Source organism: Lepus europaeus, chromosome 14 (assembly GCF_033115175.1).
Source record: "Lepus europaeus isolate LE1 chromosome 14, mLepTim1.pri, whole genome shotgun sequence".
Lineage (NCBI taxonomy): Eukaryota > Metazoa > Chordata > Mammalia > Lagomorpha > Leporidae > Lepus > Lepus europaeus.
This window is the reverse complement of record NC_084840.1, coordinates 60,869,714-60,885,604: the sequence shown is the minus strand read 5'-3', so window position 1 is coordinate 60,885,604 and position 15,891 is coordinate 60,869,714. Positions and strand designations below refer to the sequence as shown.

Below are 15,891 nucleotides of genomic sequence, written 5' to 3'. Positions count from 1 at the left end.
TCTTTATGATTTCTGTATCCTTGGTGAATTTTCTGTTCATGTAACTCATTGATTTCCTTATTTCTTTAAGCTGTCCATCTGTATTCTCTGGCATCACATTGAGTTTTCTTACAGTCATTATTTTGAATTCTATTTCTGACAATTCATAGATTTCCTTCAAATCAGGATCTAATTCTGGAGAATTATTGCACTCTTGGAGGTGGCATGCTACGCATGTTTCCTGTGTCCCTGTGTTGATGTCTGTGCATATGGTGTAGTAGTCTCTTCTTCTTTATGGAGTATGTATTATTGGGAAAGCATTAATGGTCTAGCTGCAATGCAGGGTATCACCTGGTTTGTTAATTTACTTTGGTTGTAGGTGAGCCTCTAAATGATTCCTTTTGCTTCAGTGTCAACTGTTTCTCTAAGTGACACAGTGGTCTAGTCTGCTGCAGTTAATAAGGTTAAAAGTATAACTATGACAAGAATGTGAGCTTCTTAGGGTATGTATCTTCAGTGCCCAGAGAGTTCTGTTTCAGTTAAACTGGGGATTGTGATGGTCAGGGTCTTGTTCTTGGTGCTAAGGGAAACAAAGAAGGATTTCCCACTTTGTCCCACAGAGAAGACTGAGTGATTCTGGAGACTATGGCACCACCAGTGTGGCTCTAGGATTGTATGATATGGATGGGCCTTTCCTTGGGTCCTGCCAGGAGGTGCAACTGGTGCTAGGGCTTATAACACCAACAGTCCTAGTGCCAGGACTGAGCGATATGATATCAACCATGCTAAAATCCTACAAAGTGACTACAAGGTACACAGGAGATTTGCACTGGCAGATATGGTTCTGGAGAGGTGAAAGCCAGCAAGTTCTTCCCTAGGTCCCACTGTGTAGATTCCAGGGTGTTTGATGAAATTAGTAATGATGGTTGAAGTCCTGGTGTTGCAGGATGTAGTGGGGTCATCGCTCAGATCTGCCAGTGTTGGAGCCACCTGTATGAAGCACAGCAATAGAGATAGAGCACTTTAGATACCATGAGTGAGTGTGAGATACTCCAAAGATTATAATACCAACATCAACAGTCCTGGGTCTGCAAAGCACAAATGAAACTTCCAGTTCTCACAACCATGCAAGGGCGTTACTGGGGTTTGTGCCCAGGGATCCAAGCACATGCGCTAGGAAGTGCAGAGGGAACTTCTTCATGTCAGGTCTGGATTTTTCATGTATTGCTTCTGGTGCTAGAGGTGTTCCCTTTTCCCTGAAAATTTTCAGCTTATTTCTGTATTTCAAGGTCTCTCTCAAGGTAGATTTTGAAGACTAAATGTTCTGAATCATAAACTACAAATGGAAACTCACTAGCTTCTATCTACTTTCCTGTTCCTCCCAATATTTGATGACTGGGTTGCAAAGGAAAGTGGCACAGTATTTACACATTTTAAATTTTCTTTTGGAAAATATTTTCTCTATTCCAATTTTCTTAATCTTTTTTCTTTGCATGGATCAGAAGAAACTAAATGGATAATATTCACATTACTGTGAACATCCTGGTGCGTAAGTTGGGTAAGATGTTTAGTTTATGAACCTGAAAGGAAGATAGTCACTTAGATTTGGTTCAATGTTTTGTCTAAAGAGAGTAGAGCCTTGGAAGAGTTCAATAAGGGGATCAAAAAACAATCAACTGAAATGATCTCAACTTCATTGTTCTCTAAGAAGACAGGAAGACAGAAAACAGGAATGACAGGAGGAGTCATGGTGACATTTTGGGATCACTTTCAATTTTTAAATTTCAATTTCTAAAGAGGCCAGATAAAACACTCCTCAAAATAACTGAAATCTGTTTCCAATTTGTTACATCCCATTCCACTTTTGGGCCCCATTCATTTAAGATTCTTCCCACTAACATTTTCAGTTACTTTGTAAGATTTTATCTATTGCTTTCCCTTATCCTAGATAAATCCAAGGTATTGCTTTGTGAATTCTTTATAACTAGAAGTCAGGGATGCCAAGTGAATATTTTGGAGAGTTTTTAGGTTCTTATAAAAATGAAATATTGATTACAGTAAAAATAAGGAAAGGAGTCTCCATCTCTTGACTCTAGCTTCCTGCTAATGCAGACCCTAGGAGGCAGGGGTGATGGCTCAAGGAATTAGGTTACTGCTACCAACATGTAAAGCCTCAGTTGAGTTCCTGGATCCTGTGTTTAGGTCCTGATGGGATCATTGCACTGGGGAGTACACCAGTGAATGGCTTTCTCTCCCTCCCTCCCTCCCTCTTGCCCTCTCCCTCCCTCTCGCTCGCTCCCTCCCTCCCTTTGTCTCTCCCTCCTCCCTCCCTCCCTGTCTCTCTCTCTCTCTGTATCTCTCTCTGAAAGATTTATACATATAGATATAGATATTAAGATCAAGAGAGAGAAAGCAACGCTCTTCATCTATCCTACAAATAAACCATGTATGTTATTTGCATATACTTATTGGGTGATGGAACCCAGGACTTCTGTGATCTTGTAAGTCACTTTCCCATTGGGGGCCTCAGTGTCCATAATTTTGATGTGAGGTTGAGCTAGCTGTCTTCAAAGAGTTACATTCTCTCCTGTTTCTTCAATCTGCCCTTCAAACCGATTGTTCCTTTAAGCAAGCATTATTATTCCCACTTGGTAGACATGAAATGTAAGACATCAGTGAGTTAAGTTGTATCAGCCACCCACTGTGGTAGTGAAGGGGCAGGAGAGTAAGTACATTTCTGAACAGGAGGCTGTCTTTCAGCTCCTGATATTCAATTTTTTTTATTTTTTTATTCACAGTAACAAAAATTTCACCTTGAGGGCAGAAACCAAATCAAGTTAGAGCTCCTAGTAATTAAATTTCCAGCAGTAACTCAGAATATAAATCAGCAGCTAACTGTATGCATGTTAGTTGCTCACAGTTGCAGGTTCTTTTGTCTTTGTCAGGAAAATTAAAGAATTACTTGTTCACATTTCTATAAAAATCATGAAAACCACAAACTAGACATCTATAAATGATGAATTGAGCTGTGGTTAGGCTAACTTGTATTAATTATTCTGAATTACAACAAAGAATGATGGTAATGCCTCTCCTCCCACCATTCTGCTGACAAGAGCATCCATCACACGCCTGCTCGGGCTTCTGCGTCACCAATAAATCCCACAAAACCAAACCTGTCTCCCTTTTATGCCGCCTCTATGCCCTAGCTAAAAAAGATCTCCTGTTAATTTACTCAGCCCATTCCCTTTAATAACCACCTTACACTGATTTTCATAAAATAATGGCAAAAATTTTCTGGTGTTATGTTTCCCCTAGTTCTCTTTTAAAATCTGTTTTAATTGACATGTAATATTTGTACATATTTATGGGGTTATAGGGTATAATGTAATTTACATGTATACAATGTGTAATGATAAAATTAGGGTAATTATCTTCTCTTTCTTTTCAAATATTACTAAGCCTATGTGTTGGGAATCTTCAGTCTCTTCTAGTTCCCCTAATTCTTCCTTCGTTTTGAAACCTAACACCTACATAGAAAAAACAGCACACACACATACACAGTAGGATATATGCTTATCACTAGGGAACATCTAATCTTCCATGAGCTTCAATGTTATAAATAATTCTACATGAAAACTAAATATCAAATTTGTCTCTGAATCTTGACGTGAATGGAAGGGGAGAGGGAGCGGGAAAGGGGAGGGTTGCGGTGGGAGGGAAGTTATGAGAGGGGGGAAGCCATTGTAACCCATAAGCTGTACTTTGGAAATTTGTATTCATTAAATAAAAGTTTAATAAATGAAAAAAAAATTTGTCTCTGAGCATCAGAATCCCAGCTTCCTTGCTTGCTGGTTCTGCATTTGCACGACTCCTCATCTCTTTGAACCACAGTTTCCATAACTGTACTACGGGTTATTGTGGGGTTTAAAATGCAGACATGTAAAGCATTTAGAACAGTACATGGCACACAGAGTGCAGTATAATAAATGAGTAGTCCTTTTGTTGTTATTTTTCCCCAGGCAGTAGGTTGATAGCATCTCTAAGATAACATGAACCCTAAGCAATCTTAAGAGTCTGTCACATTTCATGTCCTAATGCAGGGAACAGAATGGAGTCACTGCTATAACTCAAGTTTTAAGTAATATTACAGCTTCTTGGCAGGATATTGCAGTTGGTTGAGGCCTTAAGCCTCTCTTGACTCTATGAATTCATCTGTAACACTATGCCTACTTAGGAAGAGATTGTTTTTTCCACAAAGAATAATTTTCTTCCAAATAATCATTAGCTGATAAACCTCCAGGTCTTTTTTTTTTTTTTTTAGTGGGAGGTAAAACAGCAAGGTTTATTAGGAAGGAACATCTGTAAGGACGGATGGGCACCTCTCCAGACAGAGCCTGAGAGACTGGGGGGGGGGGGGGGGGAGGGAGGTTTGAGTGGAGAGGTTACACCTGACCAGGCCAGGCGGGCAGCTCAGCAAAGATGCAGAGAGCTGAGCGCGCAGTCCAGTTGAGGCTGGGAGTTTTTAAGGAGATGGGTCTTGCTTCCCCACCTCTGCTCCTCTTGGAACAAAGGGCTTTTTGGATGTAAATAGAAAACTTCTCTTGAAGGTCTGAAACAAAGGACTTTATGGATGCAAATGTTATCAGACCTGGAGGAAGGGAGCAGGGTGTTTGAGATGCAGATACTAGGCTGCACCAGGTCTTTCAAGATGATCTTATTCAAGCATCTGGGCTATTCAGTCAATTAGTTTAACTTATTTTAGACGGCAGCAATCAGCTGCGAGGTTGAACTGAAATGCCAGGGCAGCACATCAGGATGTTCAGTGACTGTATGGCCTGCCATGGGGGCTGGACGGGGCTGGGCAGGGCCTGTGCCTGTGCCTGATCTCTGGCAGGCAAGCTTTGTCTCATTGCTCAGATGACAATAGGTGTATCTGATAATCGACTTTTCCTTTGATAATCTAGATGTGGATACAGGTCAGAAGGCCACATCTCTGTTTTTTCCCACTGCCAGCATTTTAGGAAGGTTTGTTCCTAAATCTGTCCAGAATGTTTGCTTGAGTGAAAAATCTGCAAAACAAAGGCCAGCTTCATTTTTTCCACCTTCAGTAATAGCCAGAACCAAATATTTATAGCTAGAAATGGGCTTCAGTCATTCTGAGATTCAGAAGATGATACTCAGAGGAAGTTTAATTCTCTTTACATCTCTATAGAGGGCAAGGCTTGCCTTCTGCCATTGCCTTCAGCTTCTAAAGCTTTAAGGTAGCCACACAACAGGAGGCCAGAGACAGCAGAAAAAAGTTCACAACAGGGGAAAAGGAGCATGAAGTCTGTTTGGAGTAATTAAGAATATCATTAGTTGAAGACGATTTAGACAGGGTACACAAAGAGACAGTGCCCACCTGTACCTTGATGGTAGTAAATGGAACTGGAGGAGTGTCTGGGGCATCATCCATGCTGAGAATGTTCATCAATGCTCTTCCTACCACACCTAAAGGAGGCAACATCCCTCATAATTTTGGTGCCATTGTGTAAGCATTTTATGCTTCCTTTTTTTTTCCATTAGATTTTGAAGATTTGACCCACCAGATACCGAGATTAACATTTATGATGGGATACATTCTAGAATGAGATATAAAACAGACACAGGGGCTGAAAGATAAGAAAACAGTGAAAAGTCCTCTGGAGACTTATTTGGACTTAGATTCTAGAAGGTGAAATCTCTTCCCTAAGCGCAGTCCTTCTTTGTGCCTGTCCACAGAGGCCATGATTGCCTGCGTTCATTTCCTCTAAATGTCCTGCTCTGCTGCCTGGCTAACTTTGAAATATTGAATACTTCGTACTTCCATTTAAAATGTGACTTACGATATAGTAATAATGGTGAACATACATCAAGTGTCAGTGCTGTTACCCTGACCTGTCTGTCCTCACAAATCTATGACGTAGCCATCAGGGATAAGGTGATGTCAGCCTCCAGCAGGAGACCATCAGGAATCTGTAAGCTAAACAGATTTCTTGTTACAATGCAGGAGAATGCACACCACTCAAACTGCAGGGCATGTCGGTAAGCAGGTTTCAGGATGGGATTCAGGCTTGTGTTAAGTGATTTAGGGGCAGGCCTAAGGAAGCAGGGCTTTGCTCAGGGTTGGATACCAGTAGGTAGCATGGGCAAGGCTGCGATTTTTTTTCTATCTTTTTATAGTTTTTTTTAAAATTTTTTTTCTGAAGAAACATTTTATTTAAGGAATACAAACATTATGCATTTCATAAATACAACTTAGGAACATAGTGATTCTTTCCACCATACCCACCTTCCCACCCACACTCCCAAGCTCTTCCTCTTCCCTCTCCTATTCCCAGTCTTATTTTTTTTTACTACTATTTTCAATTAACTTTATACATAGAAGATTAACTCTATATTAAGTAAAGAGTTTAACAAATTGTATGAAAAAAAACTTTCTCAACAGTCAAGACGAGGGATATTCAAAATCATTGCATATCAAGTTAATTTCACTTTTTTAAGCATATATTTTGAGAAACTTAATTAAAATTTAAAGAACCCAAGAATGATACATCTTTTGTGAGCACTTAGAACTATAACTTATGAGACATAGGAATATCCTCCACTTAATACACTAAAACAAAGTAAATCTTTGAGAAGAAGTTTTGTTATTAACTCTTTTTTTAAACTTTTATTTAATGAATATAAATTTCCAAAGTACAGCTTATGGATTACAATGGCTCCCCCCCCACACAACTTCCCTCCCACCTGCAACCCTCCCCTTTCCCAATCCCTCTCCCCTTCCATTCACATCAAGATTCATTTTCAATTCTCTTTTATATACAGAAGATCAGTTTAGCACATATCAAGCAAAGATTTCAACAGTTTGCTATTTAGGACATCTGCCATTCTATGAGTCTGCTGTGTATCCCGCTTCCCATGTTGCATCATTCTCTCCCAAGGTGGCATGTACCAATGCCATCTCACTAGTCCAAGTGATCAATTTCAGTTCACAATTGATGACTCTGGTAGGTCTAAGAGTCAGAGGGATCACACAAACAAGACTAGTGTCTGCTATTAACTCTTATAATACAACTCTTTGAAGACAGAGGTCCTGCATGGGAAGTTAGTGCACAATGACTCCTGTTGTTAATTTAACAATTAACACTCTTATGTATAACATCAATGACCACCCCAGGCTCTTGATATGAGCTGCCTAGGCTATGGAAGCCTTTTGAGTCCACAGATTCTGTCAGTACTTAGGCTATAAGCAAAATGGAAGTTCTTTCCTTCCTTTTGAGCAAAGTACATCCTTCTTTGATGGCCACTTCTTTCTGCTGGGTTCACTCAAGAGATCTTTCATGTAGAACATTTTTGCCACAACGTCTTGGCTTTCCATGCCTGAAATGCTCTCACAGGCTTTTCAGCCAGACCAGGAAGCCTTAAGGGCTGATTCTGAGGTCAGAGTGTTACTTAAAGTGATTGTCATTCTATGAGTCTGCTGTGTGGACTGCTTCCCATGTTGGGAACAACCCTATCTATATGATCACTTTAAAACTTAACCCTGTCCATAAATCACTTTAGCACTTGAAATGGTATTTTTACCACCCAGCTTAAGAGGATTTAAGGTCCCATGGCAAGTTTTTAAACTGTACCCTTAGAAGTAAATCCATAGGAATATATGTAGAACTATGCAGCTTTAAAGTTACAAATCTCCTCCTCCTTCTGTTATCTCCACACTTAAGTTTTACTGAGCTCTATCCTCAATTGACTTTCTACACATACAATCAACTCTATGTTAAGTAAAGAATTCAACAAATAGTATGAAGGAAAAAAATGAAAAACAAAATAACAACACTGTTCCTTGAGAATCAAGACAAGGGCATCTCAAGTCATCCATTCTTAAAGTAGCAATTTCACTTCTACAGATTTTGTTTTAGGTACTCTATTAGTTCTCACAGGTCAGGGAGTACATATGGTATTTGTCCCTTTAGGACTGTCTTATTTCACTAAATGTGATGTTTTCCAGATTCATCTATTTTGTTGCAAATGACTGGATTTCATTTTTTACTGCAATGTAGTATTTCATAAGGTACATATCCCATAATTTCTTTATTCAGTCTTCAGCTGATGAGTAGTTAGGTTGCTTCCATGTCTTAGTATAGTGAATTGAGCTGCAATAAATGTGGGAGTTCATTGTAGTAAACTCTGATGATTCTTTTTATTTCTCAGCTGTCTGCTGTTACATTGCCTTTTTCATCTCTAATTTTATTGACTTGGGTCTTCTCTCTCCTTTTTTTGGTTAGTTGGGCCAATGCTGTGTCAATTTTGTTTATGTTTTCAAAAACAGCTCTTCATTTTGCTAATCTTTTGTATTGCTTTTTGGGGTTAAACTTTGTTGATTTCATCTCTAATTTTAATTATTTTCTCCTGCTAGTTTTGGGTTTTGTTTGCTGTTGTTTTTCTAGATCCTTGAGGTGTATTGAATGACATTTGTTTGGTGCCTTTCCAATTTCTTGATATAGGCACCAATTTCTATAAACTTTCCTGTTAATGCTGCTTTTGTTATATCCCATAAGTTTTGATATGTTGTACTGTCATATTCATTTGTTTCCAGAAACATTCAGGAGCATGTTGTTAGTCTCCATGTGTTTGCATATTTTCTAAAGATTCCTGAATTGCTGATTTTCAGCTTCATTCCATTGTGTTCCGAGAAGATGCATGGTATGATTTTGATTACTTTGAATTTGCTGAGACTTACTTTATGGCATTGTATGTGGCCAATCCTAGAAAAAGTTCCATGAACTAGTGAGAATAATTTGTATTTGCAACTGTAGGATGAAAATTTCTCAAGATCGCTATCATTTGGTCTATAGTGTTGATTAAATCTTCTGTTTCCTTGCTGGTTTTCTGTCTGTTTGATCTGTCCATTGCTCAAAGTGGGGTATTGAAGTCCCCCATGATTATTGTATTGGAGTATATGTCTCTATTTAGATCCAATAACATTTCTTTTAAATAGCCAGGTGCCCTGTAATTAGGTGCATATACATTTAGAATAGTTCCTTCTTCCTGTTGGATTGATCCCTTAATCATTATATAGTGCCTGTCTTTGTCTCTCTTAACAGTTTTTGTGTTAAAGCCTATTTTGTCTCATATTAAGATGGTTACTCCAGCTCTTTTTTGGTTTCTGTTGGCGTGGAATATCTCTTTATATTTTTTGACTATCAGTCTGTGTGTGTCCTTGTTGGTAAGATGTGTTTCTTGTAGGCAGCAAATAGATGGGTTTTATTTCTTAATCCATTCAGCCAGCCTGTGTGATATAACTGAGAGTTATGAGCATTGAGGCTATTTACATTCAAGATGACTATTGATAAATAACAGCTTTGCCCTGCCATTTTTCCAAAAATAGCCATATATTTATTTTGAATTTCATTTGAACTTTCACTGTTAGATTTTCTTCCTTTATCTTTTGTAGTGATGACCGTGTTTCTGTGTACAGCACATCCCTAAGCAGATTTTGTAGGGCTGCATGGGTGGTGACAAATTCTTTCGATTTCTGTTTGTTATGGAAGATCTTTATTTCACCGTCCTTCATAAATGAGAGCTTTGCAAGGTACCATATTCTGGGTTGACTTTTTTTTTCCCTCTCACCATTCTCTCCTAGCCTATAGGGTTTCTGATGAGAAATTTGCTGAATCTAATTGGAGATAGTCTGAAAGTAATCTGGTGTTTCTCTCATGAACATTTTAATATCTTTCCTTTGGGGCCAGCACTGTGGCACAGCGGGTTAAATCCCTGGCCTGAAGTGCCAGCATCCCATTGGGTGCCGGTTTGAGACCCTGCTGCTCCACTTCTGATCCAGCTCTCTGCTATGGCCTGGGAAAGCAGTAGAAGATGGCCCACGTCCTTGGGCCCCTGCACTCACGTGGGAGACTCAGAAGAAGTTCCTGGCTCCTGGCTTTGGATCGGCATAGCTCTGGCCATTGCGGCTATCTAGGGAGTGAACCAGCGGATGGAAGACCTCTCTCTCTCTCTCTGTCTCTCCTTCTCTATCTGTGTAACTCTGACTTCCAAATAAATAAGTAAATCTTTTTTAAAAAATCTTTCCTATGTTTTATTGTGGTTATATTACAATGTGTCATTGTAAAGATCATTTCTGGTCATGTCCATTAGGAGTTCTATGTGCTTCCTGTACTTGGATGTCCCTTTCTTTCTGTTTTTATTTCACCAAAAAGGCCTTCTAATCCTTTCTTTCATTCCATGCCTCCAGAAACTCCTAGAACCTGTATGTTGGGTCATTTGATAGTATCTTGTAGATTCCCAACAATGTATTTTAGTTTTCTAATTTCCTCTTCTTATTTTTGGCCATACTATATAATTTCCTGTGCTTTTTCTTCTAAGTCAGATATTCTTTCTTCCACTTCACTGATTCTGTTGTTAATGCTTTCCATTGCATTTTTAATTTGTTCTATTGAAATCTTCATTTTGATTTATCTTCAAGTTCTCAATCTTGTGGCAGAATTTTTCTTTCATGTCATGTATGGATTTCAGTAGTTCCTGCAATTGCTTCTGATTACTTGTATGTAATCTTATCAATTTTGTGAATTCCATCTGGCATTTCTTCAATATCACCATCTTCATAGTCCATTATTGAAGTGTTATGTTCTTTTGGGGGCACCGTGTTGTCTTCCTTATTCTTGTTTCTTGAATTGGTACATTTTTTATTTGGCATTTGTCGAGATAATCATTGGTTTCAATGTTTTGGTTTGGTTTGGTTTGGGTTTTTTTTTTTGTTCTATGCCTTTGTAGGTAAGTGGGTAAGTGGAGTGTCTGATTTCAGTGATTATCTAGAGGCAAGTGTTGTGGGTGTGGCCAGAGAGCTCTGCTCAGTTCTCCAAGGTGAAAGGTGTGTCTAAGGTGACACACCCAGGTTTGGTTCAATAAAATCTTTTAGTTTTTTTTTTTTTTATCAGAAGAGAGGTTTATTCTGCTCAGCTGAGCTCCTCTCCTCAAAGGAGACCAGTATCTGAGTGCTAGCCCCAGTGGGTATAATATTCATTTGCTCTGCTCCAAGGATCACACAAAGGATCTGTGAAGACCTCAGATTCCCCAGCAATGTCCTTTAGGTAACCAGGAAGCTCTGAACATGTGGAGTCTCCCACAATGACTGCCCAAAGTCCCAGCCACACCGTTAGTCCTCCACACACCCTGTTTTTTATTTTTTTTCACAGTCCCAGCACACAAGCCTCCCACAGTCACAAGCACTCAGCCCCCTGTTAGTTCTCCCTACCAGAGTCAGGAGTTTCCACTCAGGTGGTTGCTGTGTGCAGACAAGAGCTGGCACAGCTGTTATATATGTCCAAAATGGCACCTGCTTTATTGGCTTGTTACAGAATGCCATTGTAAGATGATCAGGAAGACAGAAATGTGTCCCTCCTCTTCTTGTTTGGCAGGTACACTATCCTCCATGGGGCTCCAAGCCAGTTTCCCACAAGGCTCTTCCTGCAGCTTTATCAACAGTGGCTTTGGCTGCTGCAGTCTGGTCTTACTTTCCTCTCCAATGCTGATGTGTAGGCTCTCGGCTTCTAGAGTCCTGAGTAGTGGGTGTCCATACTCTCTACGTAGGTCCACTGTGTCCCTCTAATTTGCATGGAGTTTCCTCTGCAACTCTTCCCTGAGACTGCACTCTCTCCACTTTTTTCAAACTATCTTCTCCTAGACTAGAGCAGTAAGCTCCCTCCCTACTTTGCCATCTTAGAAGCTCCCTATTTTCAAATTAACTTTATACACATATGAGTAACTTTGTTAAGTAAAGAGTTCAACATATAGTATGAAAAAATCTTCCTCAATAGTCAAGACAAAGGATTGGCTTTCTTAATAAATCTTGTCTATTGGGGTTTAAGAATGAAGCAAAAACCAAGGTTTAGTTTATAGAAGAGCAGCAGACACCCATATTAGACGGGGAGATATTTCATCAAATATGTGACTTAAACACTATTCATGTTTTGTCTCTGTTCAGTCATGATTACAGAGTGGTCTTGTTTTTATTTTGATCCACCATAGATCATCACTGAGGGGTGATATCTTGTCTGTTAGTGAAAATAGATCATCACTGAGGGGTGATATCTTGTCTGTTAGTGCTGTGTGAAATGGTTTGTGATTCACACAGCAGGACCTGAGTCTGTACCTGTTCCAGGACAGTTCCTAGAAAATCAAGGCCGAGTGAGAATCACATGGAAGTCTCAGATGTCAGGAACTGCTTTTCTTTTTCTCAGTAACAAAAGCAAGTGTCAGTGCTTGTTGAGAGCCACACCACTATTGAGATGGAGAGCCATGATATTAATAAAACTCTGGTCTCCAAGCCTAGTCCCTTAGCAATGGTTAAGTCTCACTTGGCTTTCATGAAACATCCTCATGGATTTCCTAGGAGAATCTGCTCAAGATTTGTGGCATATCCTGTGGAGAGATTTGCACTGAGTGTTAAAAGAAAATTGCCATTGACTTCAATGAGAATCCAAGCCTACGATAACCTAGACATAGTCTGTTTCAATTCCAGCTTTTTCTTCTGCCTTTTCATGCCTTTGTTGAAGATAACATTCTGTTCAAGTCATCACATTTATGCTTGGGAACACCTCTAATGAATTATCTCCAGCCTTTAGCTCCAGCCAGCCAGTTTGATAGCACAAGTATTCCAGGGAGGGCAAGTGAACTCCTCTTCAAAGTTTTTCTCCGATGCAGTAGAAAGTGCAAGGGAAACTTCTCCAAGGAAGTTAGGGTGTGTATAGCCTAAGGCAGGTGAAACAGTGGAAAGAAACTGATTAGAGAGTCAAAACATCCTGGGTTCAGATATGAACTCTGCTTTCAGTTAGCAAAGATACCTTGGAAAAGATCAGTGACTGTAGCTTTGGTACCCTTCTCTATGAAATGACAGCTAGACTCTCTTCCTCAAAACACACAGTTTGATCATAAATCACCTTATGTTATAAATCCATGGCTTTTGTTTGTACTCCTTTTATATTCTATGCTTTAAGGCATGAGGTTTGAATGTCCTCTGGCATAGCCTCAGAACGTGGCCTGGTACCTAATTCATGGAAGAAGATAGAAACAGGGCCAGCACTGTGGTTCAATAGGCTAATCCTCTGCGGTGCCGGCACACCGGGTTCTAGTCCCGGTCGGGGCACTGGTTTCTGTCCCACTTGCTCCTCTTCCAGTCCAGCTCTCTGCTGTGGCCCGGGAGTGCAGTGGAGGATGGCCCAACTGCTTGGTCCCTGCACTCCATGGGAGACCAGGAGAAGCACCTGGCTCCTGCCTTCAGATCAGCGCGGTGCGCCGGCCGCAGCATGCTGGCCATGGCGGCCATTAGAGGGTGAACCAATGGCAAAGGAAGACCTTTCTCTCTGTCTCTCTCTCTCTCACTGTCCACTCTGCCTGTCAAAATAAAAAATAGATACAAATGCAGATGTAGGTATGGATCTGGATGGAGATATAAATATGGATGAAAAATTTAGTTCTAGATATGGATATAGATGTAGATTTTGTTCTGGTAGTAGATATGGATATAGATGTAGAACTGCCTGTAGATATGGACATAGATAAAGCTATAGATGTAGGTATACATTTGGAGATGGATATTTACATAGCTGTGGAGATAGCTATAGATGTAGATATGGGTCTAGATATGTCTGTAGATGTGGTTGTTGGTGTAGCTCTGGATTTAGATGTGCACCTGGATATGACTTTTTGGAGCTACAAGTGAATTATTGAGGGGAGGGAAACTGTCAAGTTAAACATCAGCAAAGAATAAATAAGGAAACTCCTAGTGTCAACAATATGTGACCTCTGTAATACAAGATATGGGAGGCATTCCAATTTGTGGCCTCTCCCCCAAGCCCAGAACTGTCAAATGCTTTTCCATACAATGTAATACTTCCAGATTCCTACTTAAAAGAATACATTAAGAACATAGAGAAGTTTCTTGCTGAAAGAAAGTCCCTGAAGAAGAGTAAGGCAAATTAAGAAGTTATGTAGAACATTCTCTAAATTGTAATTAACTATATTTTCCTATCTTCACAGTAATACAAAACACAGTCACTTACAACTGATTCAGATTACTTAAATACCAGATACACCTTTAGCTCTCTATATACATGTTTGGAAATTACTTATATTTACATATAATTAAGCTATTAATACTTTTATACACCAGTGAATGCAGACCAGGAAGGCCAAGACAAACACAAATCAAGGAATGGAGTTTTCCCAAAGCTGCAGTGTGGAAAAGAGTGGATTCCATACGCAGGAATGGGGTTCTTTGCTATAGGAAATCAAAGTGAGTAAGGAATGAAGATACATACAATGGTTGCTTGGTGGGAAGAAGAATGACAACCTGTATCCATTTAGTTTTCCTTCCCTACTGCTGTATCACAAGCTTCTCCTGCACTATCTGATGTCCATAATGTTAAATTGTCCCTAAGCAACTGCATGAGGAGGGTCCTGTCTTTATAGGCATCTTCATTCAGTGTATCCAGTTCTGCGATGGCTTCATCAAAAGCAATTTTAGCCAGTGTGCAGGCAAGCTCTGGATTATTAAAGATCTCATAGTAAAATACAGAGAAGTTCAGAGCCAGCCCCAGGTGGATTGGGTGTGTGAGCTGCATCTCTTTCTTCCATTTATCAAATGATTCTTTGGGAGTTATCTATCCTTTGTCTTCGATCATCACCACATGCAACTTCAGCCAGGTACTGGATGTAATCTCCCTTCATTCTCAGATAGAAGACCTTACTCTGTAGATTAGTTGCATTGGCTATCAAATATTTATCCAGCAATTCCAAGACCATGGTGCACATGGACCACAGCTCCCACTCTACCTTCTCCCAGTAGTCTTTAATCAGCTGCAGCTTCTTGTCGGAGATGTCAGTCTTCTGTTCCATATTTGAGATGACTCTCCAGATGGCCCTGTGGCCCGTGAGCATGTTCCTACAGGCCACCAAGAGTAGGTTTTTCACCTCAGTGGCCAGCTCAGTGCCCTGTTTAGTCACAACCTTCATACAGGTGGCCGTGTTGTAGGGCTCAGCCATCTTGGCCTTCTGGGTCAACTCCATCTTCTCGATTGCAGGCACTAAGGATGGGCAGAAAGTGAGCACAGTCCTCTGGGAGACCTTTGAAAATGACGCAAGTCTGGATACAATTTCAGATGTAGATGTTGCACTAGAAAGCATTGAATTACTATAATGAATTGAAGGAGCCCAACTTTCTGGACAGCTTATTTGGACTAACACTTCTGGAGAGCCATGTTGCCGAACACCCCAAACTAGTTGTAGGAGTTGCTCTAGGCCCTCCAAACTGGGTCTGCTAGCCCAACCTGCAGAAAGCCAATCACTGACATCAGATGGTAAGAAAGTAGGTATTTATTGCAACGCACAGACTAAGGAGCCAGACAGCCGTTGCTTAATTCCTGGGCTCCCTGAGAATTTGGAGTAAAGATCCTTTATACATTGAAACTGAGGCAGAGCTAGGCTGAAACAAGGAGCTGCTTCCAGGTCTCCCACGTGGGTAGCAGGAGCCCAAACACGTGGGTCATTCCTGCTGATTTTCTCAGGTCATCAGCAGGGAGCTGGATCCAAAGTGGAGCAGCCAGGACATGAATTGGTGCCCATGTGGATGCCAGTGTAGTAGGTGGTACCTTTACTCACTGTGCCACAATGCCAGCCCCTTCACTAATTCTTTATGGCATTCTTGTAATGTAAACCCATTTCCAGATGAAGGAAGTGAGGAGGTTAAGTGCTTTGCCCATGGTGGAGTTAGTTTATCCTCAGAGCCTGCTCCAGGAGATAACTTGCTTCTTATTCCTCCTTTGCAGGGAGGAACTCTCAGAGTTGTCACTTTAATACCCTTCCAGCTGTCAAATTTTT

At 40.3% G+C, this 15,891-nt stretch overlaps 1 protein-coding gene and 1 pseudogene across 2 annotated transcripts in view; one reads left to right on the top strand and one right to left on the bottom strand.

The window, feature by feature from the left end:
• The window catches only part of PLD5 (phospholipase D family member 5), a 405,904-nt gene that overhangs the window by 351,582 nt on the left and 38,431 nt on the right, over positions 1-15,891 (top strand). The window lies entirely within an intron of this gene.
• Positions 14,376-15,198, bottom strand: LOC133773825 (14-3-3 protein theta-like; annotated as a pseudogene).